This window comes from Aquarana catesbeiana, linkage group LG04, assembly GCF_042186555.1.
Source record: "Aquarana catesbeiana isolate 2022-GZ linkage group LG04, ASM4218655v1, whole genome shotgun sequence".
NCBI classification, from domain to species: Eukaryota; Metazoa; Chordata; class Amphibia; order Anura; family Ranidae; genus Aquarana; species Aquarana catesbeiana.
Window position 1 is genome coordinate 444032959 of NC_133327.1, and position 17104 is coordinate 444050062.

Sequence of the window (17104 nt, forward strand, 5' to 3'; positions counted from 1 at the left end):
GTCTGGTATGGATTTTTAGGGGAACCCCTCGCCATTTTTTTTTCAAATTTTGGTGCAGGGTTCCCCTTAATTCAGGTCTGGTATGGATTTTTAGGGGAACCCCATGCCATTTTTTTTTTAATTTTGGCGCGGGGTTCCCCTTAATATCCATACCAGACCTGAAGGGCCTGGTATTGAATTTTGGGGGAACCGCACGCATTTTTTTTCTGAATTTTGTTTGTTTTCTTAATGCTGTTTTTATCAATCAACTTTTATGTGTTTTGCCGGACCGACATTTCATTAGAGCCGCACGAAGTGAACCAGCATTAAAAAAGAAAAAAGTCTAGAGGTGCGCCCCTTCAACCTATGCAAATGCTTTTACGTTGCCTGACATTTACTAATATTTTGACGGCGCAGTGAACCAAAGTATTTAAACAAGCGCAAATGCCGTTTGAGCATGCGCAGTGCATAAATTCACCTCCCGCAGTTTAAATGTATTTGCCGGCGCTGCCAGCTTGTTCAGAGAAAGTCACGTTCTCATTCTATTTTAGCCATATTTGTGACTTGGGCAGTTAGTACTACACTTCCCCACATCACCCCACATCACCCCCATATTATTGGCACTTCCAGCTTGTTTAAATGTGAAGTTAGAGATGCCATGCACCAGGTCTATAGTGGTGTACAGATCACCTCTTCCCGTGCGTCGGGAAGAGAATAGTAAATGGGGGATTGCGCTGTGTTACCGGCGCAAATGCTTTGTAAATAGGAAAATATAATTTGCGCATCAGCGTGCACCGCAAGTCATGGCGCAAATGCTTCGTAAATCAGCCCCACTGTGTGCATCTTCTAAATTTGGCTTTTAACATACGTAAAAAAATTTGGTTACAAAAAAAGAGAAGAAATTTAGGGATTTCTGGGTGTTTTAGATTCTCCCTAAAACATCAATGATGTTCTTCATTTTGTTTTGAACATCATTGATGTTTTGCTTTAGGTTTTCTAAATCTCTATTACACCCCATTTTCGATCACGATCACCTACAAAAAAACACCATGTATTATAAATATGCAGGCATCCATCTCTTACATGAGCCTGTGGTCGCAGACACTCACCTGTTGTGGTGACAATTTCTACAATGTCTCCCTCCTCCTCCACTGGTTGCGTTTGGGGGATTTCCCCTTCTTCCTGAGGTGGGGGGTCCCTGGTGTCCTCTGATGAGTGGTGTCTTCTGAGTCTTTTCTCCCCTATGTGAACAAAAATAGGTATACTTAGCACACAGATATTTGATGGCAGAAATAGGAATATGAAACATTGCTTGGAAGTGGGGTACAATTGTCTGTTTTGTCAGAGTTCCAAGCTGAAGAAATTGTTTTGTCCTTTGTAAAGCTTGAATACTTATCTGTTTTGTGCAAGCTTCACAGATGAAGACACCCCTATATTATTCACTGGAGCACCTATGCGGGCCCCCTAATAAAAAGGGTGTTCTTTTGGCCTACAGTAGTGCTCCAGCGTACAGATGTGTAAATAGCTGCTGAGTGTCCTCTCCTTACACAGAATCCTATTAGCATTTCATTCTAGTTACAAACCCATCTAGACAACAAACTTTTATTATAGAAGTAGGCCCGAAAAACCGTATTGAACTGCATCTGGCCAAAACATCGTATTTTAGTGGCCGAATGAACAATATTTCCTACGAACGATTAATGTGCCCATGAACATGAAGGTTGCCATTTTAAAATGTACAACAGTAAAGAAAAGCACATGGAGCAGCACGAACATCATAAAAAGAAAGAATAGGAACACAGCACAACTACTTACTGTTTTGCAGCACTCTCCTGATCCTTCTCTATTGATCATGCTCCCTTAATTTGAGGTCCGACCACCATTTCCTCAGTTGATCCTTGGATTGTCGTACCCCAAAATTCTTCTGCAGACTCTTCACAACTTTAGCCATGATCTTGGCCTTTCTCACATTTGGATTTGGGTAAGGTCCATGCTTCCCGTCATAGTTGGCCCTCTTCAATATGTCCACCATCTCCACCATCTCTACAAAAGGCCATAATTGATGCCTTAAATCTCCTCCGGGATCGTGACGTTTCTGGCTCCGGCCTTTCTTCCTCCTCCTCGTTGCTGCTATTATCATGCACCTTTTGTCTCTCCACCATGTGCTCTCCCCCACTGCGCCGAAAGAGAAGGGGCGGGGAATAGACTAGAAAGAACGTCGGGGGCGGGCAGAGTTTCACGCATGCGCAGTGTATATAAAGCGTAACACGCGTGCGTCGTACGTACGATCTGTGAGCGGAGGAAGGAGTATCGGAAGCGCCAATCGTGATAACGAAGTTACAAGTTTAACTTGGACCTATACTGCTTATAGATTAAGGCCTATGTTGGGACAAGATTAGGAGAGTTTAGGCTGACATTAGGGTTTGTCTTGTGTTGTGTCTTGCAGAGAAAATGGATTGCTTCAATGATCACAACTTCCTCCCCCTGTTTATAGACAAGTACAGGTAGCTGCCCTGTCTGTGGCAGGTGAAACATCCACATTATAATCATAAACAAAAGAGGCAGACAGCGCTGGAGAAACTGCTGGAGTTGGTGAAGCTGGTGGTCCCCACAGCAACCATCCCCTATTTAAAAGCCAAAATTGGGGGCCTGAGGAGCACTTATCTTAGGGAGTGCAAGAACGTTCAGGATTCCCAGAGATCAGGAGCTGCAGCAGATGACATTTATGTCCCCAGGCTGTGGTAATATAAGAGACTTTGTTTTCTGTCAGACCAGACTGAAGTCAGGGAATCCCTCTCAACCCTTCCTTCCACTCTTCCTTCCACCCTCTCTTCCACCCCAGCTGAGGCTTCCGATGTCCAACCTGGGACTTCCAGTCATGAAGAAGTGGAGGAGCCCAGCTTGAGCCAGGTATAGCATTCTCCTCAAATTTCTTGGCAAAACATAAATGATGTTTACTAGATGTTATTATTGATCACTAATTGCTTTAATTTACATATCAATAGACAGTAGTGGGCAAAAATAATTGCGACAAGAATGAAAAATTCTGGGCTCAGAATGATAGTCTTTTCTATTTATTAACATTCAATTTGCAACAGTCATGAGATGAAAATTGTGTGTGATTGATGAAGAAAAAACTAAAACTATGTCCCTTTTTCATACACAGGAAGACCTCAGCCAGGAGGAGGCTGTGGAATGTGGCACACAGGAGGAGGCTGTGCAATGTGGCAGCCAGGAGGAGGCGGGGTTAAGTGGCAGCCAGGGGGAGGCAGCGGTAAGTGGCAGCCAGGAGGTGGCCGGGCCCAGTAGGAGCCTCATACAATCGCAGGCTCCTCCCCTCCGCCTTCCAAACAAAAGACCCAGGAAGGGGAATATCGTGGAGGAGTCTTAAATGAGGAAATTTGTGGGCTAGGACTTTATAGGCATGATAACACATATAATATAGTTAAAAACTAAAATGTATTAAGCATAGAAGATTTTGTTTAAAAAAGAGAAAAAACAGATACACAGATCTGTACAAAATCAGTCCATAAAAAATGCAGTTACAATAATGCAATCCATACATAACTCAATGAAGTAACATAGGAAATTTTCAAGGATGTAGGACCAATTTATGTAGGAGGAACAGCAGCGGTAACAATTGTTTGTGTGTAATCACAATTGATGATTAAACATCCCATAGGAGTGTTAATAGGACTACCCAGTCCGTGGCTGCAGTCGCTCTCTACCCAAGCGGCTGCTTCTTGTAATTACCCACACTTATTATCCATCAGCAGCAGGTCTCACACTATTAACATCCAATAGAAATCGCCAAGAGGTAACCCTTCAAATGTCTGCCCATTCTTCAGGAAACATGCTGTATTGTCCACTAGGGTCAGCATCTCTACTAGCCCTGGGCCGTCTTAGCTAGCTCTTATTCTCTTTGAAGCCTCTAATCACACATATCACAGCAGGTGGGCTAGAGACAAGCCCTTTTGCTATGCAGATTCTGTTTGGGGCCACATTCCTCTGTACTTTTTAAAACTGTGGGACTGCAAGTGTCAGCATGTCTAAACTTGGTTGTAAGAACAGATGTGTGGAAACTTTAGACATATAATATTAGACCATGTTGACTTCCAACAAGAACTATAAGCAAAAGTTTTTTTTTATTTTGGAAAGAGTAAGGGAGGGTCAGATTTTTTTTTTTCACCATCTGTGTCCCATTGTGGAGATTTCCCTTCACTTCCTGTCTCATAGTCAAGTAGGAAGTGAGAGGAAATCTCCGCAAACTAAGGGATTTCCTTGGGACTTCCCAGGTCACCAGAACTAGTGTCCCCATTGAAAGATTTCCCCCCTATTACCTTTCTGGGGACAACCCAAAAATTGGGATTTTTTTTTTAACTTTCCCTTTCAATGATAATGGTAAACAGGACAAATAGGAAGGGCGAATATCCCTAATGGGGGAACAGCCAGCAATGAAAACTGAGAAGCATTCTAATCTCTCTATACTCTATCCAAAACTAAAGATCACACTTTCAGTGCTTTGATTGCAGAAACAAAACATACATACTGTACTGCACAGTTGCGGCCCATTCATCAGGGGCGCAGGGGCGCCGCCCCTCTAATCCATGCATCCGACCCCTAATCTACATGCAGGGTGCCGGACACATGGATTTCAATGTTTTTTTTTTAAGCACATTATTAGAGCCTGAGGCTCTATTTGGGTTCAAAAAAGGGTGGGTTCGGGGCACAGAGCACTGCGCCTCGATCCCATCCACTTGTGTGACAATAGCGAATTAATATTCGCTATTGTCTCCATGATTCTCCTCTTGGTCAAACAAGAAGCAGGTTTTAAGAGGCCAAGAGGAGAAGCGATCATATTGGCTGCCAAGGAAAGGAGGAGGGAAGCTGCTGTGAATCTGGAGACGCAGGGTGAAGCCGCTGAGGAGGAAGCCGCCACCATGGAGGAGATGCAGGAAGGAGCCGAAGCTGCTAGATGGAGTAAGTGCTTGACTTGTGAGGGGATGGATGAGTGACCGACCGGGGGGGGAGAGGGGTGTCTTGTTTGCCGCCCCCCCCAAAACATACAGCACCAGCCGCCACTGGTACTGCATACACCATATATACACACTGCATACACAGACACTTCTCAGCTGGCTTCTTTAGTTTCCTGTGTCCCTGCTTCTGCCAAGTGGAAACCCAATGGGGCCAGCTTACCCCCGCTTCTTCCACTTTGCCCCTGCACAACTCTTCTTGGTCCTCTCCCTCTATCTACCTCTTGTGGCAGGGACAGCTCCTCCTTTAAGTCCTCCAATGACAGCTGGTACTTGCAAGACGCAGCGCATGTGACTCAGAGAAATTATATTTCAACATTCTTAAATTATGTTATTATTTATTTTATGGCTAATGTATATAACATGGCCGGGCAATATGCAAGGTGCCATTGTCTGTTACATTCATACCTGGAAGCTTACCAGAAATGACCCGACAGAACCAGAATTCAGCTCTGGTCGGCAGGTCATTATCAGAGTGCTTAAACACGCTCCAAACACTATGATCAGTCTGAAAATGGGTGAACTAAAAAATATGATTTAGATGGCCAAGTCTCTTAGGCATTAGATAGATCTGTAGCCCACTTTTGGGGGGTTATGAGAAATTACCCTACCTGGGATAGTGTGCTAAACCTATAGGTAAATAAGAGAACCAGATTTGCTAAGTGCAAGAGTGGTTTTGATAATAAAGTTGGCAGTGCCTCCACCCAGTTAGGGCCTCCGTGAACAGAGTTGATTCCCTGCCTTGGAAATTAATCAATAATCTAATCTAAGTAAATGGGAGCAGAGGAACTACTGCAACCCTCATATACCAATGACCATAAGCATATAGATGCACAGCAGTATAGAAATAATACAAGCTTTATATAAGAAAAGATTAATAATAGTACATGCAGTACATCCAATATACAAACAGATTTTTATCAACAAAGCGCCCAACAAGAGTCCTGGTGGAATTGTGCACATACTGTATACCTGTACATAGTTATTAATAGAGATACTTCCAGATTAATGTTGCAGCAAAGTACAGACCTATAGACAAGATCAGTGGTGATGGGGAGATCCTCCAACTGTTGTCCAACCAGCCTGGAATGCAGCTTCTCACACACAGAAACTGTGGTGTGGCATTGGAACTCAGAGTCAGCCTAATCTGATATGCATCTGGAACTCTAACTACCAGAAGTAGCTTTTGGATGCTTAACCTGGCTCTCACCTAAGCTGGTTATTGAGTCCTAAACTAAAACTAGCTGTAGAATCCCAGACCAGAAGAGACAGGGTTAACTAAAATAACAAGAGCTGTATATTTTAGTTAACCCTAATGTATATATACATAGCTGTCTGGTACTGTGTGTGTAAAATAATAATAATAGATACTCATTCTGTCACAAGGATTCAGAAACACACTCAAGAAGCTATGGGCAGCTGCAGTTAGACTATTGGAATACAGGAATACTTGCATAATAGCAGTGCTGGGAAGGTCCGCGCCAAGGGTAAAGATGCCAAACTGCACCCCCTCCCCTGTTCATGATGTTTAAGCTTAGAGGATCCTTTGCTCCGGAAGTTACACACTTGTCAAAATTACCATTACACCCAGGTCAGCTGCCCCTCCTGCCTACCCCTTGTCCGGGCCCTGCAATATAGTCTGAATTTAGCAAAATGGACAGAACAAGACTTTCTCTCTCTCTCCCCTTCTTCCCCCTTCTGAAGTTTATCAAAGCCAGCCTCCAAGAGACAGGAAGTACTACTATATATTATACATAATACTGTTATATTAGCAGCTAACAGTAGAGGGCAGCAGCTCCCCACATGTGTATCTGGATGGCTTCTTTAGGCTGACACAGATGAATGCAGATTGAGGGTTGATTCACCCTGAATGTACAGTTGCTAGTGGGCGCTGGTAGGACACGATATACAATTTACTATTGACAAACACACACACACCACAGGTTGAACTGGAACTAGGGTTGTCCCCCCATTCCCTTAAACATGAACACATATTAATTACACAGGTTCTGTGGCTGATTAAGGTGGTAATTAAACTCACTTGGTACCTTAATAAAAACGGTCAGGATTGCATCCTAATGCTCTATGATACGTGAAAAAATTCACTTCCTCAGGAGCAGGTGGAAGCTGTATATTGATCAGTTAAAACTGTACACATATAGTGTGAATAGCCAGGGGTGGACTATAAACATCCCGCCCGAAACTGAGAAAGCCATATCTATGTGGGTCAGATGGTAGACAGCAGGCTGCAATGGGAGTGTGAGTCTCCAATGGGGGCCCATAGAAGGTTCTTGTATACTTGGCAGTAATCACAGTCTGTAGTATAAACAGCCGTCAGAAGACTAACAAGTTCCAGTGGCTGCCAGTCCACCAAAACACAGCCCAAAGCACACTGACACAAGAAAGCAGTCTAGTCAAATAACCTTTGCTCAAACTTGAACAGTGAGAGAGGGTGCAGATTATGGGATATTCCAATCTGTGAAATTCAATAAAAGGACTCTCTTCTGTGCTACACCCCTCAGAGATAGATTTTCTGCTAAACTTCAGAATATAGTTCCTTGCAAGAGACTAAGAAAAGGTCAGTAGTAGGGACCCCATAAAAGAAGAACTACTTGGATCAGGTATCCCAATAGTACTTGGTCACTAGGATCTTGTAGAACAGTCAGTATTCACAAGGCCAGGCTGTAGTTGTGCCCATTCAGCTTCTTCCAGACACCTTCTAGTGAGGCTTCGCAGACTGGATCCATCAGGTAAAATGGTGAAGGTGTTGTAGACATCTTTAGGACTAGGCACCCCAGCTCTGCCACAGCTGGGCCCTTGAAGAGCAGCAACTTGTCTCGGTAGTATCTCCTATAAGGAAGTGAGGTAGCTATGCTAGAATCACCATTTAGATATTTATGTATTGTGATCTCCTCTAAAGGGTCTCTTCTCCAGGGAAAACAAGCTTAATGTGTGTAACCTTTCCTCATAACTGAGTTCTTCCAGCCCCCTTATTCGTTTAGTTGCCCTGCTCTGGACTCTCTCCAATTCCATCACATTCTTTCTGAGGACTGGATGTGGCCGAACCAGAGTTTTGTAAAATGATAGAATTATAGATTTATCTGTTGTGTACATCCCCTTTTTAATGCATTCTAAGGCCGCATACACACGGGCGGACTTTTCGACCGGACTGGTCCGACAGACTTTCCTGCGGACTTTCAACAGACTTCCAACGGTCTTTTTAACAAACGGACTTGCTTACACAAGATCAAACCAAAGTCCGATGGATTAGTACTTGATGATGTACACCGGACTAAAATAAGGAAGTTGATAGCCAGTGGCCAATAGCTGCTCTAGCGTAGTTTTTTGTCCTTCGGACTAGCATACAGACAAGCGGATTGGGTCCGGCGGAGTTACGAGGTAAAGATTTGAAGCATGTTCCAAATCTAAAGTCCATCAGATTTGCGACTGGAAAAGTCCGCTGAAGGTCCGGTGAAGCCCACACACGATCGGATTGTCTGCCGGATTTGGTCCGTCGGCGTCCGCTGGACAAGTCCGGTCGAAAATTCCGACTGTGTGTACGCTGCATAATAGTTTTCTGGCCTTGCTTGCTGCAGCTTGGCATTGCATGCTATTGCTGAGTCTGTCATCTATTAGGACCCCCAGGTTCTTTTCCATCCTTGATTACCTCCAGGGGTTCTCCCTATAGCATGTAGTCTGCATTCATATTTTTAGCTCCCAAGTTCATGACTTACCCTACATTAAACCTCATTTGGCTTTTAGTTGCCCAACCCTCTAATTTATTGAGATTTTCTTGTAAAGTTTCAATATTCTGTTGTTAAGTTATTGCCCTGCTTAGCTTTGTATTGTCAGCAAATACAGATATTGAACTATTTATACAAACCTCTATAACATTTATGTGCAAGTTAAACAGAATTGGGGCCTGGGGCACCCCGCTCACAACTCCAGACTATTCAGAAGCTACACTATTTATCATTACCCTTTGGATGCACCCCTGTAACCAAATTTCTTTCTTTCCAGGCACATACACTATCAATGATGCCAACAGACCTCAATTTGTAAATTAGGCATTTATGTGGTACAGCATCAAATGCTTTGGAGAAGTCTAGATACACTATATCCACTGACCTTGCTCTATCCAGATTACAGCTCACTTCCCTTTAGAATGTTAACAGTTTGGTCTGGCAAGAAGGATCTTTCATAAACCCATGCTGGTTACTGCTAATGATGATATTTTTATCAGCAAATGCTTGGCTGTGGTCCCTTATCATCCCCTCTATTATTTTACAAACTGTTGATTTAAAGCTAACTGGTCTGTATTTTCCTGGTATATATCTCAGGCCTTTTTTAAATATAGCCACCATGTTAGCTCTCCGCCAGTCTGCTGGTACCATTCCTGTCAGTAAGCTGTCCTTAAAGATTAGGAATAATGGTCTAGCAATGACCTGGCTAAGTTCTTTGAGGACTCTCAGGTGTAGTCCATCTGGCCCTGGTGTTTTGTTCACATTAAGTTTTTCATGTCTTTCAAAAACACCAGCTTCCATTAGCCACAAGCGCACACTCCTGGCTGCGTTGCTAATTCTATTGTCTTGTCCATTATACTCCTCCTTTTCCATAGTGAATGCTAAGGAGAGGAACATATTAAATACATTTTCTCCCTGTCACCTGTAATTAACTTTCCCTGACTCTCCTTTATGAGGCCAATATGCACCGACATTGCTTTTTTACTATTTATATATGTACAGATTTTTTGGGATTCTTTTTTCACTCCTTCGCTAAGTGTCTCTCATGGTCTATATTCGCTGTCCTGATTGTGCTCTTACATTTCTTACTACATTCTTTGTAGTATTGGAATGCTGAAGATGTCCCCTCATCCTCAAATTATTTAAAGGGCAGTTTTCTCTTTAATGTAACAAATAGAGGCACAGCACTAGGATATATAATACATTTGCAAAGTCCATCAAATAAGTCCTTTCAGCTCATAGCTCTGTGTATAATGAACACAAATCAGTGTGTCAGGGCAAGCCTTGTAAGGGAAGTGAAGCAATCTCCAAACATGTAAAACAGAAAGAAAAACAGGCGCCCCTGAACATAGACTATAACATTTATTGTATACGCCATCACGGTCCACGCTGCACTCCAGCACCTTACCATCGAGCTCAGGCTGTCTTCCAGCCCTCGTTTTTGGCCACAGCTGCGCTTCTACCCTCGGTCTCATTACATCTCACCGACGCGGCTTTCTGCGGGACGGGACAGCCCACAATAGAGACTCAGCAACTCAGTTTGTGTTACCCGATGCAGCAATATCCAGTGGTTTAGATGTGCCCATTTACTATAACCTCAATGTGAGTTTTTAATGGCTTGTTATACACAATAAATGATACAATCTATGTTCAGAGGCGCCTGTTTTTCTCTTTAACCACTTCCTGACCAGCCGCCGCAGTTATACTGCGGCAGGTTGGCTCCCCTGGGCGAACTGTCGTAGCTGTACGTTGGCTCGTTTTCAGACTACTAGGGGGCGCACGCACCCACGGCGTGCCACCAAAGCCTATGCGCGTGCCCGGCGGGCACCCGTGATCACTCAACACAGAGACGGAACAGAGATCTGTCAATGTAAACTTGCTGTCAGGGGAGAGGATACCGATCTGTTGTTGAACAATGATTGGTCTCCTCACCCAGGCAGTCCCACCTCCCCACAGTTAGAATCACTCCCTAGGACACACAGTTAACCCCTTGATCGTCCCCTGGTGTTAACCCTTTCCCTGCCAGTGACATTTATACAGTAATTAGTGCATTTTTATAGCACTGATTGCTGTATAAATGTCAGTGGTCCCAAAAAAGTGTCAAAAGTGTCCGATCTGTCCCCCACAATGTTGCAGTACATATTGGCCTAAACTAAGGAAGAAATTTGTTTTTTTTTTTAATTTTTGGGGGATATTTATTATAGCAAAAAGTAAAAAATATTGTTTTTTTTCAAAATTGTCACTCATTTTTTGTTTATAGCGCAAAAAATAAAAATTGCAGAGGTGATCAATTACCACCAAAAGAAAGCACTATTTGTGGGGAAAAAAGGACATCAATTTTGTTTTTGTACAAAGTCGCATGCCCACACAATTGTCAGTTAAAACGACGCAGTGCCAAATCGCAAAAAATGGCCTGGTCATTAAGGAGCAAATCTTCCGGTGCTGAAGTGGTTAATGTTGCCTTTTTATGCTCATATTTAACCACCCAGGTTTAACCTTAGTCCTTTAACCAGAAGACTCAGTTATTCTGGAGTTCACACTATTTATCATATTTATCAGCCTTTCCAGCCACCTACTGGGCCACCCTCCCCCAGGGGTTGGCTGGAGCTCAATAAATATTCAGGCTACCTATCTAACTCCGCCCACCCTATGTTCTGTAAACATCCTGGAAGCAGAAAATAACAATTTAATCTGCAGCCTGCAAACTCTAGAACAGCCCAAAGCAATTGAAGGCCAATTCACTGATTACAGTGAGACCAAATGAGAAAAAATAAATAAATTTACCTACCACCTAGCAGCCCACCTAGAAGGGTGCTACACTTATAATGTTTTACTGCAAACACAATTGAACCTTCAGTTTAAATCTTATTCCAGGTGTATTATAACAAAGTTCTCCAATGTTTTATTGCTTGTTTTCTTTAGAAAACAGCCACAACCTCAGAAATAATGAGCCTGTGTTGCTCTGTGTATGGAAGTGGTGGTCTCTGCAGGGGTATGACATGTCCCTGCTAATGTGGATATGTCAACCCCTTTAATTCTGTGATCAGCAAATCTCATGCTCCCTGCAGAGGGTGTAGCAGACCTCTGCAGCGGGACCACTGCATGATTCACCTGGAATGTACAAGCTTATGTGAACTGGAAGTTCAGTTGGGCTTTACCTTGCTGGCCTTTGAAACTTTTCTAAAACTGTTAGCCTGGGTTCACACTGATTCAGGTTAGAAATCGTGCAAGTTTAGCTGAACTTGCATGATTTCAAACCGGCAATGCAGTCCGACTTGACAGACATCTGTGCGTGTTCATGCACAGATGTATATATTTAAATCACCCCCCGAAGTCACCAAAAGTAGTACAGGAACTACTTTTGGGAATCAGTGCTGCAACAATTCGGACGGTGCCATGGCCAGCAATAGCTGCCGATTTGGCATGCGATTTGACATGTCAAATCGCATGCCAAATCGACCCAATGTGAACGTGGACTTAAAGACCATCAGCTGTTGCAGTTTAAGTATTCAACCCTTCTCTAGACCGTGTCCTCTTAGATCATATACAGAACTACAGCACTGTAATGTCTGAAAGGAAATTATAAAAGTCTTTAAAGTGGAAATAAACTCACAGAAATACCCACTCATTCCAGCGATGCAGCAGTTAATCCCTTGCAGCAACTATAATCTTCTACCTTACTACTTCCAGATGCCAGGTTTTTGGCCTTCAGATTGGCTGGTTGGGCAATGTGTAGTGTGCACATTGGAAGATTTCCACTCTATTACTTTTCTGGGGACAACCAAAATTTGGAATTTTCTTTGACTTTCAATAATAATGGTATACAGGGCAAATAGAGAGGGTGAATCTCCCTAAAGGGGGCACAGACAGCAATAAAAACTGACAAGCATTCTAATCCCTCTCCATGCTATCCAAAATGAAAAATACATTTGCCTTTAGTTATATTTTAATGCTGCTATGCATTATTTATTGCTGAATTATGAGGTAATTCCAGTTCAGTGGTGCAGAACTCTATTCTAATGCCGCTTACACACGGTCAGACTTGCCAACGGGACAAGCTCCGTTGGCATTTCCGATGGAAAAATTTAGAGCATGTTCTCTATCTAAGTCCGTCAGAAATGCTGACAGAAAAAGTCAGATGGGGCATACACATGGTCGAATTATCCGTCCAAAAGCTCCCATCGGACTTTTTCTGTTAGAAATTCCGACTGTGTTTACGCGGCATTAGGTACCTTGTTACAGTGATTATACTGTCTAGCAGACTGTGTCTAAACCTACCTTATGTGTGTTCATTTATGCTCAAACCACCATTTATTCTAACCTGTATCAATATATTGAGTTCATTAACCACTAAATGTTCTTGTGCCTGTTTCCTGGTACAAATTCACATCCAAGTTAAAGGTATCTATACTTGTTTTGCAGTAACTTTCACTCAACCAGGGGTGTCAGAGGGGCAGAGGTTGTTCTTGGAGTCAAGGTGAAGAACATTGAACCCAAATTACCAAGCGGCTCCTTCAGGGTCAGTGCTACATTTACAAGAATTAAATTTAAAAGCTTTAGAACCCGAAGTATTCTTTAAAAGTGTCACTGTTTTCTATTGGTTTTATAGTAAGGATTTATTTAATTTACTTGTATTAAGTATTTGCAGACAATACAGACTTGCAGTACAAATACAAATAGTGTCTGAACAAATACATCCAAACTTGTACAACCCAGATATGATGATCAAAATACAATGTAAAACAAAAAATAGTGTTAAACAATGGTTACAAGACACAGATAGCAAGTATAATATCAAAACCTTCAGAACATCAGAAGCCAATGGACTATATTGAAGAAGCAGCAGATGTAAAAGAATCATTTGAGATACCGAACAGCAACTTCAAGTTCAGCTAGGGGTATGATATCTGAGGTAGCAGGCAACATGGTAAAGCTATTAATTGAAGTATACAAAAAATAGCAATAGTAGAAAGAAGGAAGAGAAGAGGGGAAGAGGGAGAAAGAGAAAGAAGGGGGTTGGCAAGGGTAGGGGATAATGACATGGCCCAGCAAGGTGCCCAGAAGCTATAGGGACTTCAGGCGTTAGAGATAAAGAAGCAAAAGTCAGAGGAATAACTGAAATGAGACCACACCATCCACATAAGTTTGTATACGTCAGATTTGTCCTCATCCCACGTGATCATGCGTTCCATGTATTCAATCTTGCCCATTCAGCCATTAAAGGAGCCTTGGCCTGTTGCCAACACCTGGCTATCATAGAATGGGATGCAGTGATAAAGTGCCTAACTAAGTGTGACAATACCCCCGAAGGAGCTGCTTAAGTTTGTTCAGCCCATTACTCTGCCTCTCAACCTCAGGAATGGCCTCAGCCCCTCTGGCACACCTGGCAGTATGATTAATAGAATACTACCGTAATGACACTGACACAGTTCAAGTATTAACGTTTTCTTCAATTTACTTAGGCAGTAAGAAACTCAAAATGATAGACAGCATCTATACAGTCAGGGACAGATAATCCGTAGATACCTTCTTCAAAACTTTTGAATACTTCTAGATATTACCAATACTAAAGGGGAACCCCAGGCCAAACTATTAACCGTTAACTCTAAAGAGATATCTGACCTAAAGGTAATGGTTTAAGGACCCTTATAGCAGCAATGTTCCCGTTGCAGATCTGAAATTTTTCACCGGCTTGTTGGAGCTTGTTAACTGTAATCCGATTAGGTGTAGTGGAAACAGTAAATATCTTTTAATGAAAAAGTCTAATGATATTACATATATAGTTACATAGTAGGTGAGGTTGAAAAAAGACACCAGTCCATCAAGTCCAACCTATGTGTGTGATTATATGTAAAAAGAAGGTGTAAAAATTGCGCCAACTCCCAGAATAAACAAAAATAGAAATAGAGCAGCCAACACAACAACCTGACCGTTGCAAGTATAAAAATAATAATAAAGTGTGGCGCTAGTAGAAACAAAGTAAGTCAAAAATAGTGGTCTCTATGAGAGAAAAAGACTTAAAGTGTATAACCATAAAGTGAGTGTTACAGCATCTCAAAGAGTATATACAGATAAGTAATAGCAGTAAATGTTTAAGTGTGTAAAGGGGTGAAATGCTTAGGAGCAGACCATGGGTTGATCAGAACACAACGATGCATAAAATACCATATTCAAAAAATCAAAAAGAAAAAAAGAAATCGTTATAAAGTGTCCCAATATATTGAGTGTGTAGCTCTATATAGGACGTATTGTCCGTATATATAGATACTGAAAGGGGAAATGTCCAAAACCCTAAAAAAGGTGAACATATAAAAGCATAAGAAGTCTATTATTGAAGAGGTGCGGTACTTCAAACGGACCCCACAGCCATCTGGATATAGGCCATCTTCATATGCAATGGTTAAAGGGTAGCCTTAAAAATCCTTCAATAAAGGTGGATTCTTCACTCATGTAGGTATTTTCAACATAAAGAGGGGAAGACAAAAGGATGCCCTTACCAGAGAAGGTGGACTCACAGGCCCTTGGCGGTGAGTCAAACAGGCTTGTACCGTCAAGCGGTATAGGGTGGCACTCTGTGAGAAGACTTTATGTAGAATCCCATCAGGAATCTTCAGATATTATGCCAGTAAGGGGACAGGAACGTCCAAGGATCAACTTCAATCATCGGTTGGTCGTTTCCTCAGTGGTCCATCCCATGTGTGAATGAGCAAGGAAAAGAAAAAGGCTTCCACATAGTGTAAATCCTTATTTTTCAAAAAGGCATAGTAGCACTTTATTCAGGGATACACTCCGAAAAATTACAGGTAGGGGCGGTAAAAACTCGGTTCAGAGTACAAATAGGTATAAAAATAGTAAAAAATGATCTAAAAACAGCGCAGTGAATAGTGGTGGGGTATAGACATAAAAACCCGACGCGTTTCGCCTTCCAAGGCTTCTGCTGGGGTATGAATAAGCCCCCCACACAACTGCGCTTTATATAATCTCTTTTGAATGGAGTGTAACAGCTGATTACACGAGATGACTTCCGGGTTCGGCAGCGTCATGGGTGACCGACGGTCACATGATGTTTTTGTGGCCAATCATATCTCCGAGGAGTTAGTCAGAAAGCCAGGCCTCACTTTCGCTATCCACTCAACAGGGCGTCACTCCTATTGGGCTCAAAAGTCACGTGTCGATCACGTGATGTGTATCCTAGGGAGTGACGAAAGGCCGCTCACGGCCTGCGTATCACAGGAGACAGGAAGTGACAGCTTGACATACTGGGAGCTGGAACGCAAACACAGCCGCGATCCGTAGTTGTATTTATCTTATTTAAGGTCCAATTTCAAGTGGAACGAACCGAATCCCGGGAATCTTCCCCTAAAATCTTCATAAAAAACTCTATATAATGCACAATAGATAAATGGCCATTAAAGATTTAAGTGTGCACAGAAACGGACAGGAATATAATGCAATATGGCATTCTTAAGAAATAGTAATATTAAGGGTGCATAACGAACCCAAATAGTCTAAACAATTGCAGCATGTACATAAGACAGACTGAATGAATTATATAGCAGAGACCTATAAAAAATTAGATAAATAAGATAAGAAATAAGATAAATACAACTACGGATCGCGGCTGTGTTTGCGTTCCAGCTCCCAGTATGTCAAGCTGTCACTTCCTGTCTCCTGTGATACGCAGGCCGTGAGCGGCCTTTCGTCACTCCCTAGGATACACATCACGTGATCGACACGTGACTTTTGAGCCCAATAGGAGTGACGCCCTGTTGAGTGGATAGCGAAAGTGAGGCCTGGCTTTCTGACTAACTCCTCGGAGATATGATTGGCCACAAAAACATCATGTGACCGTCGGTCACCTATGACGCTGCCGAACCCGGAAGTCATCTCGTGTAACAGCGCTAATCAGCTGTTACACTCCATTCAAAAGAGATTATATAAAGCGCAGTTGTGTGGGGGGCTTATTCATACCCCAGCAGAAGCCTTGGAAGGCGAAACGCGTCGGGTTTTTATGTCTATACCCCACCACTATTCACTGCGCTGTTTTTAGATCATTTTTTTACTATTTTTATACCTATTTGTACTCTGAACCGAGTTTTTACCGCCCCTGCCTGTAATTTTTCGGAGTGTATCCCTGAATAAAGTGCTACTATGCCTTTTTGAAAAATAAGGATTTACACTATGTGGAAGCCTTTTTCTTTTCCTTGCTCATTCACACATGGGATGGACCACTGAGGAAACGACCAACCGATGATTGAAGTTGATCCTTGGACGTTCCTGTCCCCTTACTGGCATAATATCTGAAGATTCCTGATGGGATTCTACATAAAGTCTTCTCACAGAGTGCCA

General features: G+C 42.5%; 1 long non-coding RNA gene across 1 annotated transcript in view; it reads right to left on the reverse strand.

Annotated features, from left to right (window-relative positions):
• Positions 1 to 1088: 1088 nt before the first annotated feature.
• LOC141140373 (uncharacterized) overlaps positions 1089 to 17104 on the reverse strand; it is a 191230-nt gene continuing 175214 nt past the window's right edge. Inside the window, exon 3 of the long non-coding RNA XR_012243933.1 lies at positions 1089 to 1220. This is a non-coding gene — a long non-coding RNA (uncharacterized lncRNA). The remainder of the gene's footprint in view (positions 1221 to 17104) is intronic.